Source organism: Cnephaeus nilssonii (genome assembly GCF_951640355.1).
Source record: "Cnephaeus nilssonii genome assembly, chromosome: 7".
NCBI lineage: Eukaryota > Metazoa > Chordata > Mammalia > Chiroptera > Vespertilionidae > Cnephaeus > Cnephaeus nilssonii.
The window spans coordinates 98,924,377-98,949,379 of record NC_137078.1 but is presented as its reverse complement, the minus strand read 5'-3'; the positions used below and the strand labels follow the sequence as shown (position 1 = coordinate 98,949,379).

Sequence of the window (25,003 nt, the reverse complement as noted above, 5' to 3'; positions counted from 1 at the left end):
GACCGGAATCGAACCTGGGACCTTTCAGTCCGCAGGCTGACGCTCTATCCACTGAGCCAAACCGGCTAGGGCTATTTTGGTATTTTTTTAGGATAGTGTCTCTAGGCCAGGAAACAGCCCTCAAGTGGAAATGGAAATATCCACAAGCTGATCTAAATGCTAGCTTCAAGCCACTCAATGTTCACATTAGTCTCATCCTAAGTATTCATGCCACTGACCTAATCTCCCTAAGAGGAACTAAAGGGAAAGAAAATCTAATTAAAAGCCCAAGGAAAAATCCACTTTAATAAAAATTACAGCCCAAAAGCTAAGGGACTTTATAGTAGTAAAAAAAAAAAAAAAAAACAACAACCCTAAAACATGAAAAAAATTGGTAACAAGAGATGTCAAAAGGGTAAAAAAGAGGAGACACTAATTTACAGGACTGAAACCAAACCAATCAAAAAAAAAAAGAGAGAGAGAGAGAGAGAAGCATAAAAAGATGAAGAAATAATGGAAGATGGGAGCTTAAAAGACAGAAAATCACAATTTTAAGGATATCTTACTAAGAAGAACAGGAAACTAAATGTTTAAAGCATTACTTTAAAAAATCAAAGAAAAAGAATGAAACATTTGGTTCTATCAAAAGCAAAAGAAAACCATCTACTCTGAGCCTCTGCAGACATCTTTTCCTAAGTGGAACAACCATACAGATGAGGGTCCCAGACGTGGCCAGGAGCTGCTGGGGGCCCTGTTAGATGGGAGCAATGCTAGAGGACTGTAAGAGCCTCAGTCTAACAAATTACCAGTATGCTTTTCTCCACACGAAAATATCTGTGAATCCTAAGTGAAACACGTGCATACCAGATCATTACTGTTCGTAAAGTTAAGCAATGTAATCATCACACACACACACACACACACACACACACACACACACACACACAAATTTAGTAGACATTACAAAATCTCTGAAATAAAAAATGACCAGAGTAACAAAGGAGTTGAATAACCCATCTTTTTAAAAAACTACTTTTAAACCCTTAGCACATTTTAAAAATTTCTTTACCTCAGAAGCCTTTTTTGTAATTAAAATTTTTCAGAAAAAGTCGAAAAGTTTGTATCACCTCTAGCAGTTGGAAATCAGTTTCAACTACAAATTATTTAAAAGAAATCACTCCCCAACAGTACCAAAGCACTGAGATTCCAAAGCAGTTGTCATGCATAATTCCATTTTAGAACCCAGCTAGCCTGCCTGACTGGGACTGGTAAGAGAGACCTACAGACTGGAAAACTAACAGGAAAAGTTGCATTTCATATCATGGCTCTAATAGACCAATGAGCTTGGAAAAAAAGTAAGGACCTACAGCTCAACTTGATAGTTTTACTACAAATAATAAAGCATGTGGCCAGTGTGGCTTAGTAGCTGAGTGTCAACCCATGAACCAGGAGGTCAGGGTTTGATGCCAGGTCAGGGCACAAGCCGGTTTCGGACTCAATCCCCAGTGTGAGGGGGAAAAGGGAGTGGTACGTGCAGAAGGCAATCAATCAATGATTCTCTCTCACCGCTGATGTTTCTATCCCTCTCTCTGGGGGGAAAAAAAGCAACAATGGTTAGCACTCAGTTTTAAAATAAAAGACTAAAACCCACAAATTATATACTTTACAAGGGTAAATTGTATGGTGAAGCTATAGCTCAATTAAGCTGTCGTTTTTAATAAATAAATAAATAAATGGTACTTAGAAAGAAGTACTACATATAACATATAAACCACCTGGGTCTATTACTGAGAAATCACAAAATGTATATTTTAAAATTCTGGTATAAAAAAGAAAATCAACTTCACTCATGGTCAAAGAAATGCAAATTAAGATACTGTACACTCGTCATCAGGTCAGCAAAAATTAAGAACTTTCATAATATCCAACCCTGGTCGTTGCTCAGTTCGTTGAGCATCATCCTGTGCACTGAAAGGTTGCCAGTTCAATTCCCAGTCAGGGCACATGCTCAGGTTTCATGTTTGGTCCCCACTTGGGGTGCATACAGGAGGCAACCAATCAATGTTTCTCTCTCACATCGATGTTTCTCTTCTTCTCTAAAATCAATAAAAACATATTTTCTAAAAAATATTAAAATACCCAGAATTGATGAGGAAACATGAAAATTTAAACCCTAAAACTCTTTGTACACTGGCACATCTTGGAGGCTAAGTTATTAAAAATGTACATGCCTATTAATTCAGCATTTCCACTCCTAAGAATTTACTGTACAGATATACCTATACAATTGTACAGGTTCAAGGTATTTTTTTTTAAAAAAAGAATCAAAACCAATTTAATTGTCCATCAACAGGAATTTCAAGTATACACTGAGTGGCTAAATTATTATGATCTCTGAATGCATAATAATCTGGCCACTCAGTGTATATCCTATATAATAAAAGGCTAATATGCAAATTGTCCCCTCGACCAGGAGTTTGACGAGCAGGCAGGCCGGCCAACCACCCATGTCCCCTCCCCCTGGCCAGGCTGGCCAGACCCCACCCATGCACAAATTCATGCACCAGACCACACATGCTGAGCGGCCATATTATTATGTGTTCAGAGATCATAATAATCTGGCCACTCAGTGTATATCCACACATTGTCCTACTATGCAGTAAGTTTAAAAAAAAAAAAAAGACCTGAAGTATAACTACAGGTATTGGCTTGAAAAATATGAACTTGAAATATTAAGTAAGAAGCAAAATTCAAGATAGTATGTATAATGTGTACATACATGCTTATAAGTTTATAGAAAATGCCTGCAAGAATATTGCGGAGTGGGCATTACTCTTTTTAGAAAGTATAAATGTGCTTATAATGAGTATAAATTTTATAATTATAATTTGTATTTAATTTGAATGCATCAGGCTCTCAGAGTCATACCCCAGTGTCAAAACTCCCCATGCTATGACTCCACCTGTCTTTCCAGTGCTGTATGGTTCCAGCCAAACCAGTCTTCTTCCTTTGAGATATCAGCCCAAAGGACTCCTCTTCAAAATGCTGTTATAATTTAAATTTGATCAGCTACCAAATCTAAATTACCTAAGTTTAAAGAACTATGTCTGCCTGTATCTGTTACAGAACATTTTAAAAGAATTTTTTTGAAAAGGAAATTGAAACACAATTTAATAATCTTCATCATAAAAGCAGCAAAAGCACTGTACTCACCATTTCCCATGCTTTCCAACCTCTGTGCCTTTGCTCCAATTTCCTGCCTGAAATCCTCTTAGCTATTTATCACATGTCCAATCCTGCCAATCCTTCAAAACATAGGTTAAACACCTTCTCCTACACCAAATCTCTCTAATGCTCCAGCCAGAGTTAATTCTTTCTTTCTTTTTCACTTTTTTTAAGCCTCGCCTGAGGATATTGATTTTTTTTTAAGGGAGAGAGAAAGAAATATAAATGTGAGAAAGAAACATCGATCAGTTGCTTCCCATATGTGCCCCAACTGGGGATCAAACACACAACCGAGGTATGTGCCCTGACTGGGAGTCTTTTTGGTATGTGAGACAACACTCCAACAGAGCCATGTGGAGAGGGCAAATTCTCTTTCTTAAAGCGTAGTATCATCTTCATCTCTTGAGGCACTTTCCTCTACCTATCACTCAAATGGGTACATGCCTCTGTCCCATTAGTGAAAAAATTTATCAAGTGCACAATCTGTCTTGGTGGTTTTGTATGCCCCATTTCATACATAAATTTAACAGATATTTCACTAAAACTTATGAGGAAAAAATGGCAAGAATCTAAAATTTAAAAAAAAACAGGCTTTTCTTATGCATTTATTTTAATTAGCTAATATTTACATAAGACAAACAGTAGGAGAATGAAATGTAAGAATCCCTCTCTCTCCACCCTTATCCCCAGTGCCCTAGTATGTATAATTCCTGAAAAGGCAATCACTAATCGATGTCTTTATATATTTTTTTAATTGATTTCACAGAGGAAGGGAGAGGGAGAGGGAGATAGAAACATCAATGATGAGAGAAAATCACTGATCAACTGCCTCCTGCACGCCCCCTACTGGGGATCCAGCCTGCAACCCAGGCATGTGCCCTTGACCAGAATCAAACCAGGGACCCTTCAGTCCACAGGCCAACACTCTAGCCACTGAGCCAAGCTGGCTAGGGCACTAATCAACTTTTTAACATTAGAGCTGAAACCGGTTTGGCTCAGTGGACAGAGCATCAGCCTGTGGAGTGAAAGGTCCCGGGTTCGATTCCAGTCAGGGGCATGTACCTTGGTTGCGGGCACATCCCCAGTGGGGGGTGTGCAGGAGGCGGCTGATTAATGTTTCTCTCTCATCGATGTTTCTGGCTCTCTATCTCTCTCCCTTCCTCTCTGTAAAAAATCAATAAAATATATTTTTAAAAAAAGTCCTTAGACACTAGAACTGTATAACACATTCATAACTTTGGGTCTAAGTTGATAGAAACAACTTGTGGCATTTAAGAGTAAATTTATTTATGACAATTATAGTTGCACACAGTATACTTGTGCAACTGAAGTGGCCAAAGCTGACGTGATCTCAACCCTTCCAGAGTTTATAAAACAGCAATAAAACTGAGGTTGCAGAATCTGAGTGCAACAGTCCAGATGCCTCTTTTCTAGCATCCCTGTCCTGTCATCATATTCTTGTTTCAAACTGAGTATAATATGATTGGGCTTCAGCTTTGCTCTGCTAACCTTAATCATATATAATCAGAGTCTCAAAGATTACACTCCTGTTACCAAAATGAGAATCAGCATATTACCAAAATGCCACAGCAGTTATTATTAATGGTGGGCCACTTTTCTGAATGGCAAATCTTATTTATCATATGATATTTCTCCTTCATTTCATCTCAGAGATCCTGAAATTTGAAAAATGCTTTGCAGGTCCCTTGCCATTCCACTCCCCCTCCAAGTCCCAGAACTGTCAAATAAAGTTGGGCTGCGGGGCTGCGGGATGTATGGCCAACTGTGTTTAATTATTCCTCCTGACCATTAGACCAAGCTACCACAGAGCTGAAGCTACACCAATAAGATGCACACCATATATATATATGTATCCATTCTCTACCACGTAGACCCTCTCTAAGAGGGAGTATTAATGGTATCAATTGGGCTTTCTTTGTTTAAGTCCAAACACTGATTGGACCTTTTCTTTAAATATATTTTTATTGATTTCTGAGAGAAAGTGAGAGGGAGAGAAATGTAGAAACATCAATGATGAGAGAGAATCATCAGTCAACTGCCTCCTGCACACCCCCTACTGGGGATCAAGCCCACAACCCAGGCATGTACCCTGACAGGGAATCAAACCGGTGACCCCTTGGTTCCTGGGTCGACAGTTGGCTCAACCACCAAGCCACACCCAGCTGGGCATGGATCTTCTTTATAAGTATGAAGATTAAATGCAGATTGAAAGCTACATATACTAGTATATGAGGGTCTTCTGCTATCTTGCTCTTATTCATTTCTCTCAAACATGCTCTAAAACAGCTGTCACCAACCGGTGGTCCACGGACCACTGGTGGTCTATGAGGTCCAAAAGGTTGGCAACCACTGGTTTACGTAAACCTTTGGAGCAGTGGTTGCCAACTGGTGGTCCGTGAGGTCCAAAAGGTTGGCGACTGCTACTCTAAAAGACTGTAGTAAATTAGTGAGATCTAGGAGGAAGGGAAATCCCTTGCCTAAGCCTTAAGCTTAAGCAATACACTCCAAGCAGTTTACTAGACAGCTCTACACTGGTATTTTAGCCAAGAGCCCCATCTATATATATATATAAAAGGCTAATATGCAAAGTATCCCCTTGGGAGTTCGACCAGGAGATCGGGAGTTCAATCGCTCACTATGACATGCCCTGATCACCAGGGGGCGGCGGGTAACAAAGGCCCTGGCCAGCAGCCAGCAGCTGGCAGCCAGGGAAGGCCCCAATTGGCCCTAATCGCCGGCCAGGCCTATGGACCCTACCCATGCACAAATTTCGTGCACCTGGCCTCTAGGTAATAATAAAATACTTTGTATTTCCAACTTGCCATTGTTCTCTCTCTCTCTCTCTCTCTCTCTCTCTCTCTATATATATATATATATATATATATATATATATATATCCTTCAGGAACATCATAAGAGGAACAGCAGAGCTATGATATTCTAATTATTTATCAACACCCCAAAACTCATCATTACTCCATTTACTTGGTATTTAATCATGCACTGTTTTGTAATATTTCCTATATTCAAGGAACAGTAAAAACTTTACAGTTGGTTACTTAAAGAGAACTTATGCAAACCCTCTAGAGTTGACCCATTGCTTCTACTTATCTCCTGGTTGATGAGTGTTGCGTAGACAACAAAAAAAAAAAGGAACATAGTGGAAGGCTAGATCTCTGATGATAACTATAATAATAACAAATATAGGTTAATATTGATTGAGCAGGTACTTTTACTGGAGACATTTTAAGCACTTTATGTGTATTAATTACTTTGGTCCTCACAACAAACTTGTGATACGGGTACTATTATTATCCCCATTTTACAGATGAGGAAACTATGACAAAGAAACATCACCGAGTTAACAAGAAACAGATTAGGGATTGAGACTAGAGCTCTTAAATACTTTGCTACAATAGTAAAAAGGTTAAGAGTGGACAAATACAGATTGGTAAATTTTGAGGCTCAGTGCCCAAAAGATATCCAAGGAGTCAGAGGGCAACATGGATCTGGATTGCAGGAGAGAGAGGAGGGCTGCATTTATAAACTTGCAGGTTGGAAGCATGAGGTGAAATGAGGTCACTTTGGAAGACAATGCTGACAGAGAAGTTAATGGACAGAATCAGGAGGGACACCAATATTTAACACAAAGTTAACATGGTGTCAGATGTTTACCAGACTTACCCAGATGATCACTTCATAAGTTGTATAAATGTCTAATCCTATGTTGTACATCTAAAATTAATATAATATTGTAGGTCGAATGTAATTGAAAAATAAAACATTTTTTTTAAATAATTTCAAAATACAGTTAACACATTTTGAATATGTTTTTATTGATTTGAGAGAGAGAAAAGGAGAGAAAGAAAAACAACAATGAGAGAGAACCATTAATCTCCTGCATGCCTCCTACTAGGGATCGAGCCTACAACCAGGACAAGTGCCCTGACTGAATCTACCTAGTGAACTCTGGGTGCATGGATGACACTCAACCAACTGAGCCACACCAGCCTGGGCTGCAGTTAACACATTTTAGGTGAAAGTGATAACACAATAGGGTAGTATTTTAGCACATTATAAATATAAAACACATTATTTCAAATCAAAACATATAATGGTTATACCTAATGTATGGAAACTATACCATAATTTAACTAAATGACTATAGGTTTATGGCAGCATCTGTGTGGTTTTTTTTAATATTTTTTTTATCTTTATTCTTGAAAGTCCCCTTTTTTCCCCCATTGACCTCTTCTAGCCTACCCCCTCCCACCCCCTGCCCAATGCCTTCACCACCCTATTGTCTGTGTCCATGGGTTATGCATATATGCATATAAGATCTTTGGGTAGATCTCTTCCCACCCACCCACCCTCCCCCGCCTTCCCTCTGAGAGACTCCACAGTCTGGCAGCATCTATTTTTATTGTTCATTGGTTATAGCTTAGATTTTCATGCAAAATCTTTAGGCAGGAATGCCACATATATCACTGTTCCCAAAAAGAAAATAATCTGCTTTAAGATCTATCTTCAGACATGCTTTTCATGGAATAGACAGTTGTAAAAAGAAAGATAACCTAAATGACCATATTTCAATGATTCTAAGATGCACGATGTTTTACATCTGTATAGCATTGGAACTGGGAACGGGTCTTACAGTTTAATTGCAGCATCTTTTTTTCATTCTATGGTACATAAAATAATGGTGCATCTTACTACCGATGGCATCTTAGATTCAATGAACTGTGACTTTCAGAATACATCTAATTCCGTGTATAAAAACACATATTAGTATAGTTAAAGGAAAATTTTCTGCCTTCAAGAGGTTTACAATTTAATAAAAAGAAAAAGATTAATACTAAGATACAAATACTAAGATACAAATGCAAGTAAAGATACAAATACTAAGATACAAATGCAAGTAAACATTTACACAAGATATAAAGTGACAAAATGAGTGAGAAAGTTAAAGAACCAAAGAAAATGCACTGAATTGGTAGAAAATAAGAGTGGCCAAACTAAAAAAAGTAAGGCAGTATGTTCCAGGTATAGTTTTCATTGATGTTTCTCTCTCACTTCAATGTTTCTTTCTCCTGGCCCCCCTTCTCCTCTCTAAGCATGTCCACAGGTGAGGATTAAAAAAAAAAAGATAGTGTACAGCAGCAAAGCATAAGACTAACATTTGGAACTTCATTATTAAGAAGAAAAGGACAAGCCACTTGACAAAGGATTAATTTTACACGTTTCACAATCTGTTCTACAAAATATTAGTTTTTGTAAGAAGGTCATAGTATTCTTTGGGGAAGGGAAAAAAACCAAGCAACACAAACAAACAAATAAAATGTCCTCAGAACACTTAAAATACTTGTAGCATATTAGTATGCTATGAATATAGTTTGGGAACCAATGACTTGGATAAACAGGTTGACAAGTAGTTGGATAGATTCACAGAAAATAAAAGGAGAACATCACTGGTTTTATTCGAGGTCAGGACACATGCCCAGGTTTCGGGTTCAGTCCGGGTGTATATGAGTAGCAACTTATCAATGTTTCTCTCTCCCTCCCTCCCTCCCCCTCTCTAAAATCAATAAAAACTTTTTTTAAAGTCCGTGGACATGGAAACAGAAGCATAAAGACAGAAAGAAACCTTAGGAGATAAAACAGTGGAGTGAAAAATAAGAGGATTAGGTGGGCCAGCCCATCAGGGAAAAGTGTAAGTTAGTATATTATTGCCCAATCTGCACAGCCTTAGGAGGGGGCCCTGCCAGAGAGACAGGATCACAGACTGATGATGCCTCTCCATCACACCAGTGGCCCACACATAAAGGAAAGGGGAGGGAAAGAGGAATGAGGGGACAGTGAGGACACAGGCTCTAGATTTAATAAGGAGCATTCAGTTTAAATTCACCTGAATGATGTTTTTATATATCAAACATTTTTTAAGTCAGTGGCCAGAGCCTATGTGTCCCATTAAGAATCAAACTCCCAAGAGGCTACAGCTCCCAAGTACAGCCAGATTCTGCTTAGGAAGGGAGAGGTTTCCAGAGCCTCCCCAGGCAGCTTCTCTGAATTCATACATGCAGACACTTGCCTACATTCTCACCTGTTCACACTCCCCGTGAACTGTATTCACCTCACACATGTTAAGTGCCACCACACACACACACACACACACACACACACACACACACACACACAACCACCTCCAGAAGTAGTAACAGGGTCAGGAATCAGACCTCTGGGAGCCTGGTGGACATGCATAGGTCCATGAATGTACGTGTGCATGCTCTGCTGAGTGTGCGAGTGGCCGTGTGCTGGGGATTGGGATTTTGTAGGAATGGCTCTCCCCTGCTGTTCCAGGACTCTAGAGATGCTATATGGCCATGCTTGCTCACAGGCTCTCTTTCAGGAGCCCAGGCCCTTAATGTGAATACTGTCCCCTTTAGAGTGGTGTCCTTATGCTACATACATGCACAGCCCTGGCACGAGGGTATGGCTCAGCAGTCCTCCTGTTAAGAAGGGAACAAGGCAGTCTGGTCACTAGAGCTGGTGGGATCCCTCACAGTACTGCAGTGTCCGTAAGTCTCCACTGAACCTGGGATTCTCGTCTTGCTTTGAGGCCTGACTCTCAAGGTTCACATTTCTGTTTCACTTTTCCACAACACCTGAGATGACTTGGGAGACTTCCTATTCTTGGTAACAAAGAAGCCTAACCAAACCCTTACAAATCACATATATAACTAGTTTAAAATTAGTGCCTGACTGGTGGGGCTTCAACTTCTGATGCAAAGGCCCAAAGACAAATAGGCTGTGAGGATTCCTCACATACCAAGTGCTCTATGAATTAGAGGTCAAACTGATGTGTAATTTAACCACATAAGGAAAATTTTTACAGTTAAATATATTGCTTATGGTTAATGATATACTGGCAAATTTTACCAAATAAAAATAGTAACTTTACACTGGCACAAATAGTTCATTTATAAAAATAGTTCTTATATGAGCCATCCTATCCAATCGAATTACCTAATATACAGATACATGTTACACCTTACATTGCTTGGCATACCAAGTTAGTTATACAATTCCAACCAAACTCCAAGCTAGTAAGTATATTTAGTATTTGAGAATGTTTTAGTTATAAGTAATCAAATATTCATTAAAATGGCTTAAGCTTTCTTAACAATTTTCTAACACATAAATGCTTTCTTCTTATTTAAGAAACACTAGGACTCTGTTAGATAAGAAACCAAGCACAAGCCAACAGGCTCACCAAAATCACGCTTAAATAGGACAAGCAAAACTATAAATTTGGAATAATTACCAAGATACTAATAATTAACAATCACTTAAATATGATTCAAGAGGAATTCCTGGTTATTGAAAACCCCTATGATCAACCAGAGGACAGCATTATCAGAAACTGATTATGTAAGACAATAGTGCATTGTTTCAAGGGTGTATGAGTATATGTAATGAAGTTCACAGCTATGTTATACTAATGACTCAAACATCTGAATTTTCTGCTATCTTAACCTTTAAATCAACTGCAAAAGAAGCTGCCAAAAGCAGTCAGTAGGAAAGCACACAATTCCCAAAAGAATTTTGTATATACAACTCATTTTAATACTTAAATGTTTTTTTTAATTAATGAAATTTGAACAAGATGTTAAAGATTCAAAACTAATCTGAAAAGTAATGGGTGCTTACTAAGTCCCTAATAATACCCAACACACTGGTTTTTAGAAAATCACAGGTCATATTTTTTTTTCATATTCTTATATGTATATATTTACAGCACCTGGCATATTCCTGTCCAATATTACATACAATTATGGCAGGACCTGACAGTGGTTACTGTCCCACTTTAAAAAAAAAATTATTATTGATTTCAGGGAGGAAGGGAGAGGGAGAGAGAGATAGAAACATCAGTGATGAGAAAGAATAATTGATCGGCTGACTCCTGCATGCGGCCTACTGGAGATCAAGCCCACAGCCCAGGCATGTGCCCTTGACCTGGAATTGAACCTGGGACCCTTCAGTGTGCAGGCCTACGGTCTATCCACTGAGCCAAACCAGTTAGGACCTGTCCTACTTTTTAAAAGAGTTTTGACTGAACAATAAGTCAAGGTTGAAAAAATAATTGGTGCACGTATTTCTTGATTTGGATTACCTTTTTGTTGTGAATTGATTGGTTCTAGTTACTCTAGTTACCTTGAAACAAAACACTGGCAAAGACTATATTGGATTGAAATTACATTACTCTATTCCTACTGAATAAATAATACATTTCAACTGTTCATATTTCATTGTAAAAGATATACAACTTTAGAGATTTGCTCTAAGTTTTGAAAGCAAAGTGAATCAGAAATCACATTCCTATGAGGAAACAGTCTGGAAGAGAGATATTTATGCTATGCTGAGTTCCCCTTGCCACTACAAACCTCTCTAACAGTTTATTACATTAAAACAATTGAGATGAGAAAAGATGTGTGATAATAAAAACCCTTTGAGGCATTTGTCAAGCAGATTATCTCTCAAACTACACCTTGGTTTAGAAACCTTTGAACAGGAATTTGGCGTGTTAAGCTATGTGCACACTGGTTTCACATTTTCTCTTACCTCTGACTTTTTAAATCTAAACCATACAGTAAGTCATTCTATCAGACGACTATATTTATGTTTGCATGACTACTGAAAACACTATTGCAGTGCAACAATATTACACATGCAAACCTGCTGATTTTAGTGAGCTTCTCCCCTAACCCTCCACCTTCTACCTGCCTCACTCCACTCTCACACCCCTTCCCCCCCCACACAAACACCCCCGTTAAATCCCAAAGGAAACTCTGAATCCAGTGCTAGGATTTTTCTTTTCTATAGGGTAGGTCTATTTGACTTTTTATTGATGATACTGAAAACTTTTTAAACCCATGATGCAGACAGTGGGGTGGTGAGGGCCTGGGGCGGAGGGCAGGGGTGGGCTGGCGGGGGTCGATGGGGGGGAAAAGGGGACATGTGTAATACTTTCAACAATAAAGATTTAAAAATTAAGTAAATAAAGAAAACTTTTTAAAGACTGCTAATGTATATATAGTTTCCCACACCAAAAACACAAATAAACCCCCTACTTTGTTTAATATTTCAAGACAAATTAAATTTCTCATGAGACAGAAGAATATCAGTTCAAAAGAGTCCTTAGAAGTCACAATGCGTAAATACTTCTGATAATACAACAAATTAATGTCAAGACACAGCCAATAATGTAAAAAGCCTCCATGCAACGTTGCCTGTCAAAGGACATCTGTACAGCAGCTCAGAGAAGTGGCATTAGCCGAGGAGCACTACAACAGCGATCCAAAAAAATCATTAGGCCTCAACTGTTACTCCCCTCCCCCATCCTCATCTTCTCATCCTTCAAAGCAATTAAGCAGTAGAAGGTGCTATTCTGCAACCTACCATTATACACACCAACCTCCATCCTTGGCCCAGAGCTGGGTTCACCCCAGGTGGACCCTCTCCACCTATTATTCCCTGTCCAATGTTCAAGAAAGCTTCTACACTGGCATCCAGAGCAGAAAACCAGATCTTGTCTAATAACCCCTATTCATAAAACAGAACGAAACACAATGACAGCTCAAGAGCCAGAGGACCTATCGAACCATCAGACCACTAATATGTCCAAGCACCACACACACTTCGCTAAATGTTAACCTCAAGTACGACCTTAAGCGTAACTGAGACCGTCTACTTCTAAGACGACCCTGGTCACATTCAATAAATACAATAAATAAGAGTCAACTGAACAAATCCCTGTCCCCAACGAAGTCAGGGGCAATGAGGAATGCGGAGGAAACTGCCTATCAGGCCACGACACATGAACAGGGGGTTTATCTTCACGTGCACAAGGAAGAAAGAGCAGCAGACACCAGGTGTGCAACGGGAAGAGGCGAAGGTGGAGGAGTCTGAACATGTTTTTGAGTGTCCTTTAGTTTCCAATGTACTCTTCTGCCTCTGACGAGGGGGCAAAAAAAGGCCAGGCATGAGATGGGCGAAAAGAAAGCTGAAAAAGAAATGCACCCTTCCCCCATCTTCTCTCCTCTGTCCCCAGAAGAGCTGTGTTTGTCTGTGCAAACCTAGTCCCAAATATGGGAGAGAGAGAATGAATGTGTGTATGAAGAACAATGAGCCCTCAGCCTGAGCCAGGGAGAGAGAGAGAGAGAGAGAGAGAGAGAGAGAGAGAGAGAGAGAGAGAGAGAGAAAATGTTCGAGCTTCTGCCTCTTTTCCCTGCGACCTAAACAACAACAGGGAGAGCTGGAAGCCAGCTTTCCACCCAGCCTAGGCCATCAAAATCAGAACTGGTTTATAATTTACGGTGAGATTAACTCCCCAAGCAAATCCAGGGAAGGAAATAGCTACCCAAAGATGATTTTATTATTGTACAGATCCATCCTCTCTCCCCTCCCCCAACAGACTGAGGCTAAAGAATCCAGTGTACACCAGACAAAAAAGGTCTCTCTTTAAATGGAAAGCAACTATCAAAACTGTTTCCAATCTAAGCACAGGATGCATGAATTTGTGTTGCATTAAAATGTTTGTTTTTATAATTCCCCAAGTGCTAGATACCTTTTACTAGATACCTTTTTTGGGTTTTAAAAAAAAATTTTTTTTTTGCTTTGGAGAAAGCTATTTCAGGATTCACACAAAACTACTTTCTAAATGTATCTTAAAATAGTAACACATACTGAAACATTTAAGACACCCAGTTTCCCAAGGACACATTTTGCTTAAATCAATGTTTGAAGTCTGTAATCCAGAAGAAAAAAAAAAATTGTAAGCAAACCCTTGGAAAAGAGGCAGAGGAAAATGACAATTCCACCATGAATCATTTTGTGTTCCTTTCAACAACTTCTCAAGCAACCAGTTTCAAAGGAAACCTAAAACATAAAACACTTCCCCCGCCCCCCCCAACACACACCCTCGATGTAAAACTACTTCTCTCGTTTCCAAAAACCTCTAACGTTTTTAAAATAGGAGCCGCTCTCTTTCCGAGGGCAGAATGAAGACTTGAGAATAAGAATCCTATTCCGCTGCAAGTTGAGTCTGGTCTCATAATGTAGTCATCAGAGAACTAGAGATTGAGAACAAAAAAAAAACAAAAAACAAAAAAAAAAGAGCGAATCTTCTCCGGCGTGGAAATGAAGACACGCAGAAAAGTCCTCCCCCCAGACCCCGGAATCCGCACACGGGCAGGAGATGCTCCGCTCAGCCCGGCCCGCCCGCCGCTCCGGGTCCGCCGATAACGGAGTCCCACGGCAGCTCAGCCCCCGCGGGCGAGCCCGGAGCGCAGGCAGCGGCCGCCGAGCGCGGGGCATCACCGGCCGCCCGCCCGGGCCGCGTCCCTCGCCCTGGTTCTCCCGGCCGTGCGCGGCGCCACACCGGCCTCCGCTCCCGGGCTCGCCCCGGACCGGGCTCCACGCCCACCCCGCGCCCCGCGCCCCGGACCAGGAGCCAGAAAAGCAAGCACCCGCCACGCGCGGGCAAGTTGGAGACTTACCTTCCCCGGAGGCGCTACACCATCAATGGAGGTGTGTTCGGCCGGCTCCCGGGAAAGCGGGGGGACGGGGCGGGAGGCCCACGGGGCTGGGGGCCGCCGGGCTCGGGCCGAGAGGGGCCGGCCGCGGGGGCAGAGGCGGGGCTGCGGGGCTTCCCTCCCGCGACCTTCCGTGCGGTGTCCAGCCGCTCCCAGCGCCTCGCTCGGCCGGCCCTTCAGGAGCGGGAGCCCAGGACCATGTCTGGTGCTGTTTTCCGAGGGCGGGCGAGGGGCTCCCTGAGGATGCTGGTGGGTTTGTTTTTTTTTTCCTCAACTAGGAGGGGAAACGAGGCAGAGACAATGTGGGAGGCGAGCGCGGGGAGCCGGAGGCGGGGACGAGACCGAGCCGGGCGAGCGTCTCGGGCGAGCGGGAGGAAGACGAAGCGGGGAGCGCAGGGGACGGCTCGCGAGCGTCTGTGGGAGCAGCGGCGCCTCAGCGATGGAGGCCGAGCCGCGGCGGGGTTGCTGCACCGACCCGCCGCCCACTCCGCGCTCGGGTCCGGCCCACCTCGCAGTATCGCGCCTCCCTATTGGCCCCTCGCGGCGTGACGCGCGCGGAGGCAGGACCAATGGGAGACGGAGACCGGGCGGAGGGGCGGAACCCCTCCTTTTTTTTTTTTTGTCTTTTTTTTCTTTCTCATAAAATGGGCAGAAGAGAAGGCGGGGAGCGGCCGGCTTCTGGCGACGCCGCGGCCCGGCTGCAGCGCGCGCCCCGGGACGCGGCCGGGCGGTGGGCTGGGCTCCGCGCGGGGCGCGTCTTGGTGCGGGGCGGGGGCCGCGGCCGCCGGGGGCAGGTCCCGGGGGCAGGATGGGCCGCGCGGTCCCGTTGCTCCGGCTATTACCCGGGTCACCATCTGCCTTTTCAGCCACTGGAGACGCGGGTTCACATCCCCGGGGAACGCGGAGTGGGTTCGGACAGTCCGCTAGGGACTCTCGAAATTCTGATGAGCATTAACGTTTTCAAAATAAGGCCAAGGCAGAAGATTAAGAAAGAGGAAAACGAGACTGGCGGGTCGCGCTGCCTTTTCGAAAAGAGTAAGAAAAAAAAGCCTGAAAAATCTCATCAGGGAATAAAGAAGGGACTATAACCACCGACAAAGAGGGGATTTGAGAGAGAGAGAGCAATGTACACAACGCTGTGCCGTAAGTTTGAGGGGAGGAGGGAATAAAAAAAAAAATCTAAATATCACCTTTTTGTCTTTGAGAAACATCGTCTTCTCCCATTTCCCCGAAGACGGAGAAATCACAGGGTCTACGATGCCATTAGGGGAGTGAGGGGCAGACCAAATACATCCTATTTAATATAATTTATAGGATTGAGGGGCCTTGGAAATTTTAATTATGATTAGCAGTTTTTTAATGCATAGCATGTTTATTGAGTTCTTTCTCAGACCCTAGCATGACTCCAGGGTGAACCATCGACCTATTGTTCGCTTGTTAATATGCTTTAAATGCTTTTTGGTGTCCTTTTGCCACACTTTTCCTGAAGGAGTTCAGATCTGTATATAAAAATAATTAAGGGATAGAGCATAGCACAAAATAACTAACTCATTTTTTCATATAAAGTGATCGTTTTTCTCTTTGGAATATCTATTCAGATTATAGTTTCACATCCAACATTTTTTGTAATGTTTTAATTGATTTCAGAGAGAGGAAGGAAGAGGGATTGAAACATCAGTGAGAATCATTGATCTGCGGCCTCCTACACACCCTCTACTGGGGATCAAGCCCAAAACCCGCATGTGCCCTGACCAGGAATCCAAATGTGACCTCCCACAATCACTGAACCACACTGGCTGGACCAACATTTTCTTTTAGGAAAAATTTAACTAGCAGATGTTATTGGCCTGTGACCCACGAGATCTAAAAGCAAATAGGACTTTGCCATTACCTTTCCAAGTAATTTTTTAAATATTTTATTTGAATGTATTGGGGTGACGTTCGTTAATAAAATTATATAGGTTTCAGGTGTACAATTCTATAATACGTCATCTGCATATTGTATTTAGTGTGTTCACTGCCCGAAGTCAAGTCTCCTTCCATCACCATTTATCCCTCTATACTGGTGGTTCTCAACCTTTCTAATGCCGAGATCCTTTAATACAGTTCTTCATGTTGTGGTGACCCCCAACCATAAAATTATTTTTGTTGCTACTTCATAACTGTAACTTGCTACTGTTAATGAGTCGTAATGTAAATATCTGTGTTTTCCGATGGTCTTAGGCGACCCTGCTAGCGGTTCTCAACCTGTGGGTCGCGACATTAGAAAGGTTGAGAACCGCTGCTGTAGAGCCTAAGACCATCGGAAAACACAGATATTTACATTACAATTCATAACAGTAGCAAATTACAGTTATGAAGTAGCAATGAAATAATTTTATGATTGGGGGTCACCACAACATGAGGAACTGTATTAAAGGGTCGCGGCATTAGAAAGGTTGAGAACCACTGCTCTATACTTTCTTCTACCTCCGCTCCACCCCACCCCAGGAACTTTAAGGAAGAAAAATCCTGTCTGCGACAATTCCTTCAGCTGTGAAATGGGAAAACTGGCTAGTACTGCCTTATATACCTAATAATGTGAGAACTGAATTCTCACAACATAATAGATTCAATAAACATCTCTCCACATCCTAGATATGGATGAAACCATTCAACATCAGTTTGGAAATAGTGGGGGTAAAGTGTATTAGATGGCTATGGTTTCATTCAAAATCCACGTTTACAGGAGCGTGGTTCCTAATCAGAGGTCAGCGGGTGGTGGGCAAATGGACATGGCGTCCCCGATGAGCCTGTGGCTGCTGCAGGGTCATTCAGCTGTGACGAGGGGCTCTGAAGATCAGGAACCTACCTTTACTGTGGTATTAGGGAGGGGCGTCCTTTTCATTTGTTTATAACAATGTAAATTTAGAAACCTCAAAATTCCACATAGTTGTAAAGCATAATGGTATGGTATCGGGCCATAAAATTAGCAAACAATCCCATGCAGTCCAGCCACACAGCCAGAGAGTACATACAGCCTTCCTTCTGAGGATCAGAGAGGCTAAGGTAATAATACTACATTTTAATAAGAACATCTATGAAACCATTGATCAAAAGCTTATGTCACAAGCATCAGGCCATGCATGTTGCATCCCTTAGCCCAGTGGTCGGCAAACTGCGGCTCGCAAGCCACATGTGGCTCACGAGCCTCGGTTTGCCGCTCTGTTGACTAATGAGTTTGCCGACCACTGGGATAGGGGCTTAATCACAAGGAACAACAACAGCCTGTAATTATTGGAATCGAGAGTCTAGCCCATTTAGTCTTGACAACAGTCCATGAAGTGTTATTATTATTATCTCCATTTTAAAGGTCAAGAAACTGGTCTTAGAGGAGTTAAATAACTTGCTTAAGGTAAAAGAGGTCAGATGGGTTGTTTGTCCATTATGAAATTAGAGTTTCGTGACCTAGCTGGTTTGGCTCAGTGGAAAGAGCATCAGCCTGCAGACCGAAGGGTCCTGGATCCTGACCCGGGCCCTGGTAAGGGTACACACAGGAGACAACCAATTGATGTGTTTCCTCACATCGTTATTTCTCTCTGTCTTTCCCTCTCTCTTCTACTCTCTCTAAAAATCAAAGGGAAAATATCCTCGGGTGAGGATTTAAAAAAAAAAGTTTCCTATTCTCTTTCCAGCAAGCTTTAGAAAATGGGGATGACTTTGGTTATTGAATCTGAAAATATCAAGAAGGACTTTGGTTAGTTGTTTTATGTATCTTACTACAGATAGAAGTGATTTTATTTTGTATACAGAGGTATCAGAAATACAATACCAGCCCAGCCGGTGTGGCTAAGTGGTTGAGTGTCGACCTGTGGACCAGGAGGTCACGGTCGATTCCCAGTCAGGGCACCTGCCTAGGTTGTGGGCTCGATCCCCAGTGGGGGACATGCAGTAAACAGCTGATCAATCAATGATTCTCTCTCATCATCGATGTTTCTATCTCTCTCTCCCTCTCTCTTCCTCTCTGAAATCAATAAAAATATGTTTAAAAAAAAGAAATGCAATACCATTATTTAAAAGAAGCCAGGAGGAAGGTTTAATAAATGATGTGACAACCAGATAGCGATATAGAAAAATACAATCAATGCAGAACATTTTTTAAACTAGATTCCTATTATTCCTAAACTCTCCCCAGAATTACAGATGGACATTTTTAAATGTAAAAACTGAATCACTAAACAACTATTTCTTAGGCTGAGTTTACTGGTGTTTATATTATTATTGTCCTCTATAACCTATATATAGATTATGCTTTTTCTTTTGTATATGTCAGATATTTTATGATTTTTTAAAAAATTGAAACCATGAAAGTATTAAAGGAACACTAAAACTTTTTCAAATCATGATTGAGGAAGTTCTGTCTACGCATGACAGGAAACCCAGGAGCCATAAAAGGAAAACACCAATAAATTTTACTGCGTAAATATTTTACATCTCTGTAAGGCATAAGAAACAACAAAGCAATGCAAGGAAGAAGCAGAGGGAAAACATTTTTCACACCTGAAATAGAGAGCTAACTTCCTTAACACAATATAATCATAATTAAATAAATGCAAATTAAAATCATCTCTTAGATTAGAACTCGTTTTTACTTCATAATATCCAGTATGATGGGGATGTGGGAAAACAGGCACTCTGATGCATTGTTGGTGAGAAAATATAACCGTACCATTTTTTAGAACACAATTTGGCACTATCTCTGAAGATAGTAAATAGCCATACCCTTTGGCCCAGCAATTCTAGAAAGCCATTCTACAAATAATTTTGCATAACTATACACAAATATATACAAAAAGCTTGCAACATTATTTATAATAGTGAAAACTGGAAAAACCTAAACATCCACAATGAATAATGTTTAAACATACAATGGCATACTTGACAGGGTTCAAAAAGAATTAGGTAAATCTGAATTGATATGGAATGACAACCAGGATTCAGAGTTAAATGAAAAAAGCAAGTCACATCACAGTTATGTAAAGTATAATTCTATTTGTAATGTTAAAAGGACAAATTTGTATATACTTCAAAAATGTCTAGAAACATAGCTACCAGGAGAATGTAGTCCACTGGGCACGGAACGGAGAGTGAGGAGGGAACATGAGACTGACTTTTATTCAGTCTACTGTTTTGTGTGATTTTTTTTCTCTTCACATCAAGCATGTATAATTTTTATAATTTAAAAAAAAAAAAAAGAAATTTGCCCTGTTGGTTTGGCTCAGTGGATAGAGTATCGGCCTGCGGACTGAAGGGTCCTGAGTTCAATTCCGGTCAAGGGCACATGTCCAAGTTGTGGGCTCAATTCCCAGTGGGGGGCGTGCAGGAGGCAGTCGATCAGTGGTTCTCTCTCATCGTTGATGTTTCTCTCTCTTCCCTTCCTCTCTGAAATCAATAAAAATATTTTTTAAAATAAATAATAAAAACTCACCAAAAAAAAAGAAATTTAAGTTCTATGAACATTTCACTGGCAACTAGTCTTCGTAATTCACCAGAAGTACTCAAGCTTTAGAACACGTCAATTATTTTCCTCTAAAATGCCTTAAGATGCCCTGGCCCAGTGGCTCAGTTGGTTGGAACGTCATCCCATTCACCAAAAAGGTTCCAGGTTTGATTCCTGGTCAAGGCACATACCTAGGCTGTGGTCCAGGTGCATGCAGGAGGCAGCGGATCGATGTTTCTCTCTCGCATCAATGTTTTTCTCTATCTCTTTCCCTTCCTCTCTCTCTAAAAATCAGCAAAACATAACCTCGAGAGAGGATTTTAGAAAATGTCTTAAGGAGACCTGGGGTGCTTTATCAAGTCTGATAACAAATTGAAGCTTGTTTCTAGGCATTTTCTTTGAAATTGCCTCCCAAGTTTATGCAGTGCAAATACAAGACAATAATGAGCTTCCATTACCTACCATTGCACGTGAGCAAGAGGGGGGCTGGCTACTCCCCACAGGGTCCTGCTGCAGGCGCTCGCCACTCACCTTGCACTTACCCACAGTGGGTTTTTGCGTTATAATTTGTTGTAAATCAGAATTGCTCCCTCTCCAGTCTTTTCCCTCAGGCCAAGTAAGTACCCTAGATAGCCTTTCTCAAAGTCCCTGCACTGAATTGGAATGGAGAATGGGTGATTATTGGGCTGATTGCAGGAGGCTGTGTCATGCATGCAAATACGTACAAAAGTGAAACAGCTTTTCCCAAAAAGAAGGATCACAAATCAGAAGCCTTTTCCCATTGTTTGGACGTGACTAAGTGTGGCTAGCAATCAAGGTTCTTGATTCAACTCCAGACTCCAGTGACTTTTCTTTCCACCAAAGCAGAAGTGGGTCTGGTTACCAACACGCTGACGGATACACTTCAAGGAAACTCCGCTCCACTGAACCACATCAGACCCAGTGGAGGGACGCCTTCCCTGAGTCACATGGAGCCAGCCAATGCCACAGCAGCTGCCCAAGGGCACTGAGCCGTTTTCTGGATGAGATCTAAATCCAGCATCTGACTTCTGACCGCTAGTGGTTCCCGAAAAGTCTCCCGGGCTTTGTGGGAGAATTCAGGGGAGGAGATGCTGAGGTTCCTTGTCCTGGCCCAGTTCCAAGTCTGGTCATTAGCAGGCCTCCTCCTTTGTCAGATCTCGCTGAGACGCGCTAGTCCGCAGCCCCTTATAAACAGCTGTCCACTGTTAGCCGAGGGAGCCAAAGAGCCGGCAGGTTCCACCCTGGGGGATGCTGCGTTTCATGGTAAACACTTCCTCCACATCTATCGGTAAATTACTTACGTTTGCGTTGGAGGAAAGGCGTGGTTTTCTAGGGAAAATAAGGGCGTAATTATGGGGAGTTAAAAACTATCCACAAACGCGAGTTTGTCTAAATGGTGAACAAAGAAAACCGGCGTTGGTCACAAAGGGGCCCTCGGAAGGAGGAGTCCAGAAGAAATGCGCTGTAGAGTCTCACGTGTCCTTTGGGGGATCCAGAATTTAATCATGTAGCATGGATGTGGCAGGGGCTGTTGCCACCAAAATTCACTTCTTTGGTCCAAGCATATGATACACACAGAGCAAGCAGGCAAGTAACTCTAACCCAGAAGGAATTTCAGCCCCTGCATCCACACTTCGGGTCTGTGCTGGGCACGTCTGGGCACTCACTTGAATGCCTCCCTCCTTTGCATTCAACATGGAAGGCATTTTAATTTTTAAATACCCACATTCCCAGGCCTCTCAACTCCTAACACAACAACTTCCAGAATAAATTCTGCTATTTTTTTTTCCTTAAAAAGAGCATTTTAACTTGGAAGCATCCAAAATTTCCTTCAATAAGGGAATGGATAAGCTGTGGTTGACCCGTTCTATGGAATATTATTCAGCACCAAAAATAAATGAGCTGCCAGGCCATGGAAAGGCATGGACGAACCTTAAAGGCATGACTAAGCGAAAGAAACCAATCTGAAAAGGCTGCATGCATACTGTGTGGTTCCAATTACAGACATTCTAGGGGACGCACAACTAGGTCTGGGGAAGACATGGTGAGAGAGGAAGGGAAGGCCAGTGGTTGCCGGGGGTGGGGGATGGTGGATGGCGGTGGAATACAAGGGGTTTTAGGGCAGTGAAACTGATCTGTATGATACTATAAAGGTAGATCCATGTCATTATACATTTGTCAAAGTCCACAGAACGTACAACGCACACACGGTGAACCCTATTGTGAACTACGGACTTTAGTTAACAATGTATCCATATTGGTTTATGGATTGTAATAAATGGACCACACTAATGTACAATGTTAATAACAGAGGAAACTAGGGGTGAGGTGAAGGAGTATAGGGCAACTCTGTACTTTCTGCTCAATTTTCCTCTGAACCTAAAACTGCTCTAAAAAATAAAGCCCGTTCATTAAAAAAAAGAAAGCACATTTTCGTTCTGTTCTTTGTGTGGTAAGGAAGGGAGACACATCTCAAGTAACAGGAGATGTATGTGAGAATGTTTCTACTAGGAAGACGAGGGAAAGCTGAACCATGGGACAGAAGGAAAAGAAGGGACTAGAAGGGGAGAGGGGGCCACCGGAAGGACGGGACCCCAGCCCCCCACCATTAACATCACTGGCCCACTGTCTCCTCATCGGTCCCACCCGCGGGCCTCCTCACCCTTTATAGGTAGCTTTTCCTCACTTCAAAGTGTCTGCGTTCTCATCATTTCAACTCCCTCATCATCGTGGCTTGCCTGTGGCCTCCCACAGCCTCTGTGGCTTTTCCGTGGCTTATGACTTCCCAGTACAGCTGCTTCAGCTGACTGCCTCGTGGCTGGAGTGTTTCCTGCTCAGAATTCCTGAGAGGGAGAAGCCTGATGGCCCCGCTCATCATATCATTTTCGGCCCAGCCCTGTCCTGGCCCCGGGCCCCTGTGGGGTGCTGGTAGCCGTGGAGGGACAAGGGTGTCCTGGACGAAGCCCAGTGCTCAGGGCAGCCTCCCTCCAGCAGGGTCGGTGGTGCGGCGGCATTCTCCACGTGCTTTTGGAATGGCTTGTGTCCAAAAAATGACGAGTAAAATTGAATCTTAGCAACTAAGTATTTCAATACGTATTTTAAAATACATTTTTTATTGATTTCAGAGAAGAAGGAAAAGGGAGAGAGACATAGAAACATCAATGATGGAGAGAGAATTATCGATCGGCTGCTTCCTGCACACCCCCTACTGGGGATGAAGCCCACAACCCAGGCATGTTCCCTGGACCGGAATCGAACCCGGGACCCTTCAGTCCGCAGGCCGATGCTCTATCCACTGAGCCAAACCATCTAGGGCTCAATACATTTTTTAATAGTCCTGGCTGGTTTGGCTCAGCCTGACGCTGATAGAGCGTCAGCCTGAGGAGCAAAGGGTCCCGGGTTCGATTCAGCTCAAGGGCACATGCCTCGATTGCAGGCTCCTCCTCAACCTGGGTCCTGGTTGGGGTGCATGCAGGAGGCAACCAATCGATGTGTTTCTCTCACATCGATATTTCTGTCTTTTTCTCTCTCTTCCATTCTCTCTAAAAATCAATGGAAAAATATCTTCGGGTGAGGATTTAAAAAATAATAATTACCTTTACAAAGGATATTTGGTCTCTCCTAAAGAAAAGACCCCCTTCCCCCCACACCCAAAAAAACCAGACCACAAGTTACAGAATGTTCTTGTTCTCTTGATCAATAAAAATTCTGTAAGATGCCCGACTGGCATGGCTCAGTGGTTGAGCATCGAACTATGAACCAGGAGGTCATGGTTCGATTCCCAGCCTGGGCACATGCCTGGGTTGCAGGCTGGATCCCCAGTAGGGGGAGTGCAGGAGGCAGCCAATCAATCATTCTCTCTCATCATTAATGTTTCTATCTCTCTCTCCCTCCTGCTCTGAAATCAATAAAAATATATATATTTTTAAATTCTGTAAGAATGATCCCCGAAACTCCTCCCCGCAAAAGGCCTTCCAACCAATGTCCAGAAGAGTCCCCTTGCCTTCAGTCTAACAGCAGATTCTCACTAACCCCCAGGAGAGGCGAGAGAAAGCCACAGAGAGGATCTTCTCGGCCCACTGAAGCACCCGCCACCCCTCTAACCTGGTAATAGGCGACTCATGTTAGTCCCAGGGCGAAGGGAGAAATAGTCTGGAACCAGTGAGGTGACTAGAGTGACTTTCTCCCAGGACATAAAAACTTCGGGTGAGTTGCTTACCACAAAGAAAGGAAATGCATGTCAGTCTCTATTATTAAGAACAAGAGTGCCGAAACCAGTTTGGCTCAGTGGATAGAGCGTCGGCCTGCGGACTGAAAGGTCCCAGGTTTGATTCCGGTAAAGGGCATGTACATTGGTTGCGGGCACATCCCTGGTAGGGGGTGTGCAGGAGGCAGCTGGTCGATGTTTCTCTCTCATCGATGTTTCTAGCTCTCTATCCCTCTCCCTTCCTCTCTGTAAAAAATCAATAAAATATATTAAAAAAAGAAAAGAAAAAGAACAAGAGGACCGGTGCACGAAATTCGTGCACTGGGGGGCAGGGGTGACCTCAGCCCGGCCTGCGCCCTCTCGCAGTCCGGGAGCCTTCAGGGGATGTCTGACTGACAGCTTAGGCCCACTGTCAGATATCCTTAGCAATGCCACAGAGGTGGGAGAGGCTCCAGCCACTGCCACTGCGCTCGTCAGCCAT

At 42.5% G+C, this 25,003-nt stretch overlaps 1 protein-coding gene across 2 annotated transcripts in view; it reads right to left on the bottom strand.

Annotated features, from left to right (window-relative positions):
• The window catches only part of RERE (arginine-glutamic acid dipeptide repeats), a 387,530-nt gene extending 372,250 nt beyond the window's left edge, over positions 1–15,280 (bottom strand). For both annotated transcript variants that reach the window (XM_079776772.1, XM_079776775.1), the window contains exon 1: positions 14,780–15,280. The gene's annotated coding sequence lies outside the window, so the exon portion shown is untranslated. The remainder of the gene's footprint in view (positions 1–14,779) is intronic.
• Positions 15,281–25,003: the final 9,723 nt, after the last annotated feature.